We start from the raw sequence: 13,127 nt of genomic DNA, 5'->3' as shown, positions 1-13,127 counted from the left end.
TCTGGTTATTCTGGTCACAACATTTGGAGGCCCCAGCGAGATCTTCTCGTTGTGGGAAAATTGATCAGTGCACCGGGGCGTTGGACCATTTGCGGTTGGGGAGGCCTCTAGGGCACTTGCCCTAGCCCGCCGCCTGTGGTTTCTCGCTTTGCGGAGCACGATCCTGGGAGTGCTGAGGCAGTTTCTGGTAGGGGGCCCAGGGACCGTGCGGACGTCGGACGCGACAAGTGAGGTCGGCGGTCGGCGGTCGACTGAGACTGTGACGACAGTTTTCTCAGTCCTGTTCTGGTTTGTTAGTCTGTGTCTGTCTTGTTTTGTTTTGCTTCGTGTGCTTTATTGTGGAACTCTGGGACAATCGCAGGGCAAACTAACTCCGTTACAGTGCATGCTTAACAACTTTAAAGATTTTCGTCGTAGGGCAAGGGCCTATGGTGCTTCAGTAACCCCTTTTGATTTGCAGCGCTTTTGTCAATTAGATTGGCCGACCTTCGGAGTAGGATGGCCCTCCGAGGGATCATTTAACGTGCAGGCTGCATTCTGGGTTCGAGGTGTGATTTATGGAAACCCTGGGCATCCTGACCAAATTCCTCATATTGATGTTTGGATTGATGTTGTTTCTGATGCCCCTAAATACTTACGGAATTGCAGTCGTGCGCCCGTTACTGTAATGGCAGCCATACCCCAGGGTTTTAAGAAGCCCCCACCGGTGTTGCAGGGACCTCCCTCGGAGGATGACTGGTATCCGCCACCCTACAATGGAAATGGGGGTAGACGTCCTCCTCCGGAGGGACCGGAACCTCCCGTAACCCGGTCTAGGGGTCGTAGGCCACCTTCCCCTGATTCAACCTCCCTGAAAAGAGCCAGTATCTGTTCAAGCCCCATTGAAGGTGATTCCAGGAGGCGGAGGTGAGCCTACTGTCATCTACTCGCCATTCGGTACTGGTGATTTATATAATTGGAAATTGCAAACGCCATCCTTTTCAGAGAAACCACAAGGACTAACCTCCCTTTTCGAGTCTATTTTCTTTACCCGTCAGCCCACTTGGGATGATTGCCAACAGCTCTTACAGGTCTTAGTCACTACTGAAGAAAAGGAAAGAATTTTGCGGGAGGTGGCTAGAGGAGTAACAGACCCAAATGGGCAGCCCCCAGCAGACTTAACCAGGTTACAGGCTGTGTTTCCGACTCGACGTCCCCAGTGGGATCCAAATACAGATCAAGGTAAGGAGGCTCTCCTAAGGTATCGCCAGTTTCTGCTACAGGGACTCCGGGCTGCTGCACGTAGACCAATAAATCTGTCCACGGTAAGTGAAGTAATTCAGACTAAGGACGAGTCACCTGCAGCATTCTTGGAAAGACTATTAGCGTCTTACCGCTTATATACACCTATCGACCCGGAGGACCCCAACAATAGAAGAGCCATTAATTTGGCCTTTGTTAGCCAGTCGGCCCCTGACATTAGAAAGAAGTTACAGAGATTGGAAGGTTTTGAGGGAGAAAATTTATCCAAATTATTAGAAATAGCTCAGAAGGTCTTTAACAATAGGGACGGTGTGCAAAAGGTCATGTCTGTGGGACGACAAGGAAACCGACCTCCTTGGGAAAAAAAAACCCTAACCGTAGAGGGGGACCTAGCAACGAAGAAGGCCAAAATAGAAAACCTAGGCTAGGAAGAGACCAATGTGCTATTTGCAAAAAGAAAGGACATTGGAAGAACGAGTGCCCTGAAAAGGAGCAACCAGGAGGTGAGAAGAAAAAAGGCCCCTCATTCTTTTGGAAGATGAATAGGGGCGTCGGGGCTCTTATCGAAAGAGCCCCCGAGAGCCCAAGGTAACTTTGCAAGTAGGGGGCAAACCTGTGAACTTTTTAGCTGATACTGGTGCAACGTACTCAGTTTTAACAGAAACTGCCGGTCTATTATCCAAAGAAAAGACTGTAATTCAAGGAGCCACTGGGAAAGGGAAGGCATACCCACGGACACAGGCAGAAATTACTGACTTGGGAAAGGGAACCATCACGCATTCGTTTTTAGTTATGCCTGAACGTCCCCTTTCCTTTGCAAGGAAGAGATTTGCTCCAGAAATTAAAAGCCACTATTTAAGTGACCGGTGGCATATCTCTCAAAGAGACTAGATCCGGTGGCTGGAGGAAGGCCTAGTTGCCTGAGAGCACTAGCTGCTACTGCTCTATTGACCAAAGACGCTTTAAATTGACCTTGGGCCAAAATATTGAAATTGTGGCTCCACATGCAGTTGAAGCCATGCTGCGCAGCCCTCCTGAGAGATGGATTTCCAACGCCCGGATTACTCAGTACCAGGTACTGTTGCTTAACCCCCCACAGACCCAGTTTTTGAAAACCGCAGCCCCGAACCCTGCCACGCTGCTCCCGGATGATGACCCGCAGGCTCCATTGCATCACTGTGTTCAGCACCTTGAGCAGGTAACTGGACTACGGCCAGACTTGAAGGATGAGCCGTGGCCTAATCCGGATGCGGTATTATTTACCAATGGAAGCAGTTTTGTATCCGACGGAGTCAGGTATGCCGGGGCGGCCGTAGTAACAGTCAGGGATGTGATATGGGCACAGGCCCTAAGCCATGGGACATCGGCACAGAGGGCTGAACTTATAGCTCTAACACAAGCTTTACGGTGGGGAGAGGATAAAACTGTAAACATCTATACTGACGGTAGATATGCCTTTGCTACTGCCCACATACATGGAGCTTTATATAAGGAAAGAGGACTTTTAACATCAGGAGGCAAAGAAATTAAAAACAGGGAAGAGATCTTAGCCCTGTTAGAAGCCATTTGGCTACCAAAAAGAGTAGCCATAATTCATTGTCCTGGACACCAAAATGCAGAGACTGAGGTGGCACAAGGAAATTCCTTTGCAGATCAGATAGCAAAGGATGCTGCCAGAAAACCAGTGGGACCCGGAGACATCTTGCCTTTAAAGCTTCCCCCAGCCTTTGAAGAAAGGCCTGAGTATACCCCGTTCGACTTGGAATTAAGTGAAAGACTGGGGGAAAAAAAAAAAGAAAGAAAGAAAGAAAAAAAAAAAAAGAGGGAAAACGAGAATGGAGAATGCTCCCTGCTAGAAGATCGCTCCTTCCTCAGGCTTTGGGAAAGACCGTAATAGACTTAACACACCAGTCCACCCATCTAGGAGGAACCAAGTTCATTGAACTATTGAAAAGGGATTATTATGTTCCAGGACTGAAAATTTAGCCAAGGACGTGGCTCATAGGTGTGCAGTATATGCACAAGTAGACTAAGGAAGGACCTCCACGGAACAAGGAGTGAGACTCAGGGGAAAGAGACCTGGAGAGCACTGGGAGCTTGATTTTACAGAAGTTACGCCTGGAACTTTTGGATTTAAGTACCTATTAGTTTTTATTGACACATACTCTGGATGGACTGAGGCCTATCCCACTAAGCACGAAACTGCACGAGTAGTAGCTAAGAAATTAGTATCAGAGATAGTTCTGAGATTTGGCCTGCCCTTATCATCGGGGTCTGACAATGGCCCGGCATTTATTGCCCAAACCAGCAGATTTTAGCTAAAGTACTAGGGATTAATTGGAAACTACGTTGTAGTTATAGGCCCCAAAGTTCGGGGCAGGTAGAAAGGATGAATCGGACATTAAAGGAAACCTTAACTCAATTTAAGTTAGAAACTGGGGAGAATTGGGTGAGCCTTCTTCCTTTGGCTCTTTTGCGAGCCCGTTGTACTCCATACATCTCAGGAATAACCCCTTGTGAAATAATGTTTGGGAGACCTCCGCCTTTACTCCCTAAAATTGGAATAGAAAAAGTTGTGATAAATAATAATATGAATCTCCTGAAGTCCTTACGGGCCTTACAACGAGTCCGGCAACAAACAGGAGGCTTCATTAAGGCTACCAGACCGGACCCGAAGGTACCAGAACCTCACCCACATAATCCTGGAGATTGGGTGTGGGTGAAGAAAATTCAACCTGCAAACGTAGAACCCCGGTGAGACGGTCCGTTTCCAGTCATTCTAACCACACCAACAGCTGTCGAGGTTGCAGGGAAAAGACCTTGGATTCATCATACTCATATTAAGACAGCACAACCTCCCCCGGAGACAGAGAAATGGAAGGCAACACCCACAAGAGACCCTCTCAAGATAAGACTCTCTCGGGGTTAATTATAATTGGGTTCATTGTTATCAATGATGTAAAAGGGAACCCTCATCAACCTCAGCAGGCCAAATGGGAATTGATTAAATCAGAAACGGGTATTCCCATATTAGTGAACCAGACTATGTACCAGCCTACATTTCATATAGATTCGTGTGATATATTAGGAAAGAAATTTAATTTTATAAGTGATGACTTGCCTAGAGGTCCAGGAGCTAGTTTTTCATCCGGCCCCTGGTTTGGTTGTGGCAGAGAAGACAAAGAAAGGGGCATCCAACAAGTACAGTTACATACGTGTCCCAGAGAAGACCAAAGCACTTGCCAGAAGCCAAACCAATATTACCGTGGCCATTGGGGTTGTGAGACCATAGCCCCTTGGAAGAACACTGACCCCTTTCTGACTCTTGTTCGACCTAGTCAGTCTTCCCGTACCATAACAGGAAAATGCAATCCTGTCATTCTCACTGTCAAAGAGTGGGATGATCTATCCTAGTTGACTGGAAAGACATGGGGTCTAAGGTTGTATGTTTCTGGAACTGATCCTGGAGTGTTCATAACAATACAGAAAAAGCCTGTCAGGATGCCACCGTTAGTTCTAGGTCCTGTTAGGCCTAATGACGGAGGGTTAAACGCCTTAACTCCTACACAGTCAGCAATTACTAGGAGCACTAATAATGCCAACAAAGGACATAGACCTAGACAGCCTTATAGACCCCCCCCCACCCCCCCAGGGATACTCCTGAATCTGTCTTGACCATGCCGAATAATGTTCATAAGTTTGCTAATGACAGTAACTCAAATGCTACAAAGGATTGTTGGTTTTGTCTGAACCCTGCCCCACCTTATTACGTAGGACTTGGTGGCATTGCTAACCTTGGCACGGATCAAACTGCTGTTAGGAATGTAACATCTCCGAATGTTACTATTTGCCCTTGGGGAACCAAAACCCCATCTGTAACGTTGGGAGATTTACAAGGAAAGGGAACTTGTGTGTATACTAACACTTATAGAGTTGATAGATCTAGGTATAAGGAAAATTGTAAGTCATCTATTTTAGTAAGTAGCTCCTCTTCTACTTATTTAGCGGCCCCTAGTGGCACTTGGTTTGCTTGTAATACTGGTTTAACTCCCTGTATTAATCTTAACTATTGGAAAAATAATACTGGATTTTGTGTGCTGGTTCATGTTATACCTCAGGTGTATATGATGAGCGGACAAGAAGGAAGACAAGCGATGGATTTGTGGGGAGGATATAACTATCCTCGGCGTAAGCGAGCAGTTCCAGTGCCTGTGCCGCTCCCAGTTGGCCTAGGAGTGGCAGGATCAGCTGCAGTTGGGACTGCTGCTTTGGTTACAGGGAATCGGGGTATAGCCTGGCTCACAAAGCAGATTAATGACGATTTCAGCACTCTAGAGAAATCAATGAATCATCCTGAAACATCTCTTAATTCTTTAGCTGAAGTAGTACTGCAGAATAGAAGAGGTTTAGACCTCTTATTTCTTAAGCAAGGAGGTTTGTGTGTAGCACTAGGAGAAACTTGCTGTTTTTATGTTAATCATTCTGGAATTATTAGAGATAGTTTAGCATTAATTAGACAAAGAGTGAAAGACAGAAATGAGAAGTTAAAACAAGGAAGCGACTGGTATGAATCTTGGTTTCATGGAAACTCTTGGTTAACCACGTTATTGTCGGCTATAGCAGGGCCATTGATTATTCGGCTGTTATTACTGACCTTTGGGCCATGCTCGATCAAATGGGTTAAGAGTTTAATCCAATCCAATATAACTGGGGCAAAGATTTGAATTTTAGGAGCGTCAGCCCCGACCCATTGGCCAGAAATCCCGACTTCTGACTCGAAGATTGAGTCATTCTAAAGAAAACCAGTGGGGAATGTAATAGCCTGCTGAAATGTGAAAGGGTTAAAGAATAATTAAAACCTGAAACTGGACAAAGGAAGTCTATACCTTAGGCCTAGTTTCTGGAACCCCTAACCACATTCTGTTAATCGTGAAACTTGGAACAATGAGCTCATACGCTAACTGCCAATTTTAGCCTGTGTAACCCTGCTTGCTTGCGTGGCATGAAAAATAATCAATCGTATAGAAGCTGAAAATTACTGTTTGGCCATCGCCCATGGGAACACTGGCTATAGCCCATGGGAACATAGGCAATCACCCATAGGAACATAACGTTCTAACAACAAGCTTTCTGCTTCTGTACCCCCCGCTTGCACACCTGACCAGTGGGTTGACAGGTAGTGAATAGGAGAAAGATGGACCTTTGTGTTTAAGACAGAATGAGGAAGGGGATTTGGGGCCTAAAAACCTTGTATCTTGGCATTTCGGGGCTGCTCCTTTGCAAGGACAGCCGCCGGCTAATAAACTGTCTCCTGGTTAAGAGCACTCAAGTTGGGTCTGGTTATTCTGGTCACAACAGGGGAACCCTGGGCCGCTCCTCCTGTCCGTTTCTAGAATTCCCCTCTCTCCTCACCTCAAGCCCCTGCCCTGGTCGTCCAGCCCCGTCCCGCCGATGCCTGTAGTACACAGCCATCTCCCTCCTGGGAGCCCTCGGTGTGGACTCCACAGCCTTCCTCCCCTTCCGCTGGACCACCGTCAACGATTTTACCCAGGGTTATGAACTCCCCGGCAAGCACAGCTCTCTTTGGCCCCCTAGCTGCTTCTCGGGCCCCCTTCCCCATCCTCTCTTGCTGTGCCCCAGTAAGGATCACATCCCTGCCTGTATCTGAGAACCCGAACGTTGGTGGCGAAACCTGAAACCGAATCGAATCGTTTATCTAAAATCCACGACCAGGAGAACACGCCTTCTCGCTTCCCTTCCCTCGTCATCCTACTGGCACCGCCGACTGTACTCACCAGCGACTTCCGTCCATTCTAATGACCTGTCTGAATAACTCGTGGAGAAGACAGACGCGATGAGGCGGGACTTCTCAGAGCTTCCCAAATCCAATCGACCTGTTTCTATCATGGCATTCGCCGTTGCCCCTGGGCATGGCTGCAGCCAGCCCTCACCTGTGTTCAGGATGCCACGTGTTCGGGGACTTTACTCCTGAACTGTCCTTACGGACGAATGGAGAGGTAGCCCAAAGAGAATGCTAGCGAAGCCTACGCTTTCCAGAAGCTGAGATTGAAAGTAATCAAGAGACAGGGTAGGAGAAGCAGAGGGCTGTGCTCTTCCAGGGCAGGTTGCTTAACTGTCCCTCCAACCCACCCCCACCCCCCCACCCCCCAAACGAGAGAGAAAACCACAGGAAGCAGGTACCGGAAATCCCTAGGGATCCCGAGGACTGCTGAATGGATGACAGCGTCATGGAGACTTAGGATGAGCCTCGCAGGAGAAGCTTTAAGTTGAGGAAGGAAGGCTGAGGGAATCCAGCAGCAGCGGGCTTGCAGGAAGACCCCCATCCTCCGTCTCACCCCACGCCCATTCTTACCTCTGTGACCCACGGAGTTCTGGGTTGGGCCACACGACATCTGCCATGTAAGAGGCCTCGAAAGGTGGCATTGGGGGGCGAGACCAGTCGACTTCAGTCAGAGCACAGGGATGTCCTGGCAGAGGGTGTAGGGGGTTTTGGCGAAGGGGGCATCAGAGTGAAGAGGAGTTCCGCCGGGGGGAGCGGACGGCAGTCCTGTGATGAGGACGGTAGATGCCAGGTACTCGGGTTGGGGCGATGGCAGGAGCTGGAGACGTGGGCATTTGGAAGGACCTCGAGACTCGGACAAAATGGCTCCCGCAAAGGCGTTTCTTGGTTGAGGACGCTAGACGTCCAGGAAGCTGTGAGACGGTAGAAGAGGTTTGCGTTGTCCGAGTGCCGGGCGTGGACAGACTGGAAGCGTCTGTAAGCCGCCTCAGCCCCGACGATGAGGTTGGCCTTGAGGACCCGTATCTGGTGACGACGAGGCTGTGCTTTGGGTTCCGTCACGTGAGGAATGAGGGCCTGGGGCGCGGCGCAGGGCAGTAGCAAGGGGCTCCCTTGTGGTTCTGGCCCCGGCGGAGGGGAGATATCCATCGGGTCCTCAGATGACGACGAAAGGGATGCAGGGCCCCGGGTCCAGATGGCTTGTTGGATGTGCAGGGAGAGACGCGAGTCCGAGTCCGCAAAGATCTTACAGGAGGACCACAGGTACCAGGCCAACATGATTTGACGGCGGGGTGTGCTCTGGGGCGAAGGAGCAGGCCCCAGCCCACAAGAGATTTGTGCCGGGCGAAGGAGCGGGCTCCAACCCACAAGAGATTTCTGCCGTTGTTACGTGTCCACCGCCCGTGCACCATCAGAACTCAAGGGCTTTGTCAGGGAATCCGTGTCTTTCCAAAGCTCCTTAACCCCCGTCTGGTGGTATGTGAGGGGGAGGACCAGGTGTGAGACAGCCAGAGACGGGGAGAGGGGATCAGGCAGAGCATGCCTGTGACAAGAGGCGAACCAAGACCTTCCTGCACATTGAGCCCTCTCGATCCCTGGGTAGAGGCACAAGTTTCCATTTGACAGACTCGGGCGGGGCCTCAGATCATTGCTGTCTCTCCTTGGTGGGTTGCGAGAACCAAGTGGGGCAATGGGTACGTACATGGTTTCTAAGTCACGTAGCTGCACGTAAGGTACGCCTGCTACAGCCGCCGAATTGATGTTTTCGGTCCTATTGCTTGGGCTCTCCTCGACGGAAACAGACCAAAAGGGGCCAGGGGCCCCTGGGTTTCCAGGAAGTGGCGGCCCGCGCCCTGCCCTTCACTAGCAGGGCCTGTTTGGTGCTCTCTCAGGACAGAAAGCCCTGCCCCTGCCTCAGGCCCTGAGGTCTGGGCCAGGTGGCCAGGGACTCCCTGGGAGAGTGTTTCCTCTGCGGACACAGCCGGCTGGCCACGGGATCTTGGGAGAGGTTTCTGGGTCTGTCGGCAACTACTGCGATTCTCAGCCAGGCCTTTCAACTCTAGGCCGGACGCTGGCATGATTTACCTTCAAACAAATATGACTGATAAACCGCCTTCTTCTCATGAAAAAGGTCGGCTTTCGTCATGTTCCTCCGGGCTTCCTTTTCTGGCTCTGGAAACACTTTCTGAAGTCCAGCTCCAGGACCCAGGCCTTGAAGTGAAAGCCCGCGTCGTCAGCGGAGAAGGAGCCTGGCATTGCCTGTGGGGTGGGGGGGGTAAGCACGGCCTCGAGGGGGGCCCCGTTCACCCCAGGGACCACTTTCATCAGCTCCTCCACTCCGTGAGTCCACGTGGGCCTCTCTTCTTTCCGTGATCCGTGTTAGAGGTCCGTTCCCGGGACGTCGAACGTCGTGCTGGGTTAAAGAGTGGAGGAGGCAAGGACCCCCAGGCTCCTCTCAAAGGGACTCATTGGAAGACGGGCACAGGAGGATCCGGTGGGGATGGCGCGTGCTGACATCCCAGATTCACTCGTGCTCCTCAGACCGCAGGGGCACTTTGGTTCGTTTCTTCTCTCCCGGCTGATCTGACCTTCGCGAGGAATGCCCACCCTGTGACCGGGGACGTAAGGGGGTAAAAAAGGAACTCTGAGTTTACTTCCAATCCGGTGAGTGTGGTCGGACGCCAACACGTGACTGGCGCGTGTGTACAAATGCCCACTCGGTTTCAGTGGACGTTTCCGCCCCACATCCTTCCTTCTTTCCAGGACAGGGAAGGCGAACGTGTGGCTCCCGAGTCTGTGTGAGGGTGGAGGAAGGGGACCTACGCCACACCTCTGTGGCTCACGGTATTCTAGGTGACCTCTGAGGAAGGATGGCCCTGGCCTCCCGGTTCCAGCTGCTGCTGCAGCTGACCGGCACCGCCCACGGGTGGGGACGGTGAAACTTGCATTTCTGACGCTCAGCTCTTGGTCAGGACCTGGCGCTCCCTGGCCGACTCGGTCTCACCTCACTCTGCTGACCCCCGTGAATCTGTGTGCCATCCTCCATCCCTCCCCTGGGCAGGACCGCCCACCCCGCAGCCTCGGCAGCAGCGTCATCTGCCCCCGGCCGGCTGAGGCCTCCCTCGTGAACCCCTGGCTCTGGTCAGCCACTTCGAGGAGTGCCGTCCCCTGGGGTCTCACTTATACCACAGCAGGAACCAAGTCAGCTGCCTAAAGTTCTATTCCTGCACTCCAGCCGTCCGTCTGCCCAAAGACACTGCTGGGTCATGGTGCAGTGTCCTCCTGTGCGTCCCGAGTGTGAATGGGGTGAAACCGTCTCTTACTTGGTGCTCCTCTTCACTTCTTGCCTCGCCTCCCTTGTCTGAGCTCTCTGACCACCTCTGCCCGCCACCGCCTCTGGGGGCCCTTTCCGCCGCGATGGGCCCAGACAGACACTCTTTGCTGTGGTTCGTCTTTCGTGTCGACCCAAGACTTTCCACACTCCATCCAGGTCAACGGGGCATACCGTGGAACGCGTGCCTCGCGGAGAACAGTAGAATATGTTGTGGCACGACCCCTCCCCTCAGAAACATCAAATGAGCGCAAGAGAACGGAATGGTCAAATGCGCCCGAGGCGACCGAGTGGTGGCCTGCGATGAGCCTACACAAGCGGGTATGGGATCAACTTGGATGGCAATCGTGGCCTTGACAAGACCAGTTTGCAGTGGAGTGACAGGGACAGACGCTCGGTGGAAGGGGGTCGAAGAGCAGATGGTCTCAGGATATGCCGGAGCGGTTTCGCTCCGAAGATGAACGGGTCCCCGCCCTTTGCGGGGGGGGGGGGCGGCGGCGGCGGGGGAAGCTCTACTGTGGAAGGAGTGATAAGCGATCGTGATCGGGGAGGGGAGCAAAGTCCCTGAGCAGGTGGAAGGCATGGGAGCCTTTGAGTTAGAAGTCCAATGCGCTGTCCGTGGCGCCACAGAGCCAGGTCGCGGGAGCCTGAGCACAGGCGAGGGCTGGCTGCGGTCAGGGGGCCACGGTAGGCCCAGGGACGGCAGAGGTTACGAGGGCAGAAAGAGGTCGATCGGGCTGGGGAAGCTCTGAGAAGTCCCACCTCACTACTTCTCTCTTCTGCAGGAACTCTTAGGGGAGGTCCCTGGGATGGAAGAGGGTTGCTAGTGAGTAAGGTGGTGGAGTAGGTAAGATGACGGAGAAGGCCGGAAGCAGGCCCTGCTCATGGGCTTAAGGCAAAGTGTTCAGTAAGGTGTCAAGTTCTGCCGCCAATGCTCAGAGGCGGTGATCCAGGCAGGGACGTGTCCCTCACTGGGGCACGGCAGGAGAGGATGGACCTGGGAGAAAAGCGGCTGGAGAGGTGTGTCCGACGGGGAGTTTACAGTCCCGGTAAGAGCTCAGAGCTCGGTAAGAGCTCGGTAAGAGGGTAAGAGCTCGGCGAGGCCAGGTGAGGGCAGGCGAGGTCAGGCCAGGCCAGGCGAGGCGAGGAGGGGCCTGGCCTGGCGGAAGGTGAGGAGGGCTGGGGGGGCGGGGGGTCCCTGGTGGAGGCCCCAAAGAGGTTGATCGCTGTCTAAACCGGCATTAGAGGAAGACAGCCGGACCTCCAGGGCAAGGCGTTGAGGTGATCGGAGGGTAAATGCTAGAAAGGGACATCACGGAGGGGGGTGGGGGAGGCAGGGAACGGTGTTCCCTGATGCCCGGGGCATCACCACGGGCAGGGGAATGGCGGGACGGGGAGGAGCAGAACATCCCTGAGGACGGAGCGACTCCGGGGGGTGACCTGGTCGGGCTCCTGGGCCCTGTGGTGGCCAGGAGGGTTGCCGGGAGTGCGGGCTGGGTGGGCGACAGTGGGTGAGTCACAGGACTAGCTTGTGGGAGGCTGGGGCGGGGTCGGGCGGCGGGCGGAGGATGACCAGGGGATCGGTACGGGTCTCGCACGTGGGGCCAAGGGTCCGCTGTGTCAGTCGGGCCACAGGGCATGGATATCACAGTTCCGATGGCCGACCCGACTCTTCGCAGTGGGGTCCCGGCGAAAATCTCCCGCGTGAGCCCGCAGTCCGGCGGGTAGCGACGTCACTGGGCTCCCGTGCGCAGGTCGAGAACCGGGCAATCAGATGCCGCACTACCCGGTCCGGACTTCCGGTCGCTCTCGCTGTGGTTCCGAGGGCGCTATTCGGGGAAACGACTGAGCTGGAGCCTCCGCCGGGGGCCGCTGCGGACGGGTGCCCGTCCTTCCGCGGCCCTCGGGGTCTCTCGGCTTCCCTCGTCAGGCGCGCTGTCCTGGGCTCTCTGCCCAAAACCTGTGGAAGCGAGGGATTTTCCTGCCGGTTTAGCGCGACTCGTTTCTCCGTGCAGCAGGGGGCAGTGGTGCGCCGCCGAGTGGCCTCCCGCCTGCCTCTCGCCCCCGCCCTTTCCTGCTTGAAAAAACTGGATGTTCCTTCCAGTGAAAGAAAGAAAACCGGTCCCTTCTTTCAGCGCCTGCGCGGCGCACTCGCAGGCGGAGTGCGGGGCCCGCGGACAGAACAAGCCTTTCCCTTTCACATTGCCTGTGCTTCTTTGGGGGCTGCCCGGGTGCCCCGGCAACTCGTTTCCCCACCCCTCCTCGCCCTCCCCGCCCCCGCTTCCCTCAACGCGCCTGTCGTCGAATGCGTTTTGTGGGCAATCTGGAGGACACGTGAAGTATGATAAAGAACGTAATCCAGACCTCAGTCCCATCAGCCAGTGGTGGCCGTTATTAGTATTTGGTGCCCAATAGCCCTAAGAGTGTTTTTCTTCAAAAGAGGGTGTGTTTTCAGTATACTGTGTTTCATGTTTGCGTCATGATCTCGGCCTCCTTCTTTTTAAACTCGGTTGCCCGCTTTTGAAAATCGTTTTCACGTTTCATGCCATTTTACTGAAAAGTAGTGGAGACGTAAAGTGTCGAGAGCTGTTGTAAACCTTGACTTGAAGATGCAAGTGACCTAAGATCCACGGGCAGCACCACGGTACCCCTTTATGAGGGCAGGCGCTGCAGTGCATTTCTGTTGCATTCTTTTATCCTCAGCCCCCGGAGGGGCACCTAGCGTTTAATGGGTACCCGGTCAATACTGTGAAA

The 13,127-nt window shown here is 53.2% G+C and overlaps 1 protein-coding gene and 1 long non-coding RNA gene across 5 annotated transcripts in view; one reads left to right on the top strand and one right to left on the bottom strand.

Annotated features, from left to right (window-relative positions):
- The window catches only part of LOC105311356, a 30,875-nt gene extending 18,743 nt beyond the window's left edge, over positions 1 to 12,132 (bottom strand). Inside the window, exons 1-3 of one of the 4 annotated variants that reach the window (XR_002778843.1) lie at positions 7,616 to 8,366; positions 7,444 to 7,522; positions 7,038 to 7,302 (exon numbers count right to left, since the gene is read on the bottom strand). The gene's annotated coding sequence lies outside the window, so the exon portion shown is untranslated. Of the gene's footprint in view, positions 1 to 6,055; positions 6,068 to 7,037; positions 7,303 to 7,443; positions 8,367 to 11,813 lie in introns of those variants that run through there. The other 3 variants (XR_002778845.1, XR_897668.2, XR_002778846.1) reach the window with 3 other exon arrangements.
- On the top strand, positions 48 to 1,599 carry LOC111735563. The gene is made up of 2 exons (XR_002778848.1): positions 48 to 227; positions 1,062 to 1,599. It is a non-coding gene; the product is annotated as an uncharacterized LOC111735563 (long non-coding RNA).
- Positions 12,133 to 13,127: the final 995 nt, after the last annotated feature.

The sequence above is a fragment of the Pteropus vampyrus genome, unplaced genomic scaffold, assembly GCF_000151845.1.
Source record: "Pteropus vampyrus isolate Shadow unplaced genomic scaffold, Pvam_2.0 Scaffold1000003359, whole genome shotgun sequence".
Taxonomy (NCBI): Eukaryota; Metazoa; Chordata; class Mammalia; order Chiroptera; family Pteropodidae; genus Pteropus; species Pteropus vampyrus.
This window is presented reverse-complemented; position numbering and strand designations above follow the sequence as displayed.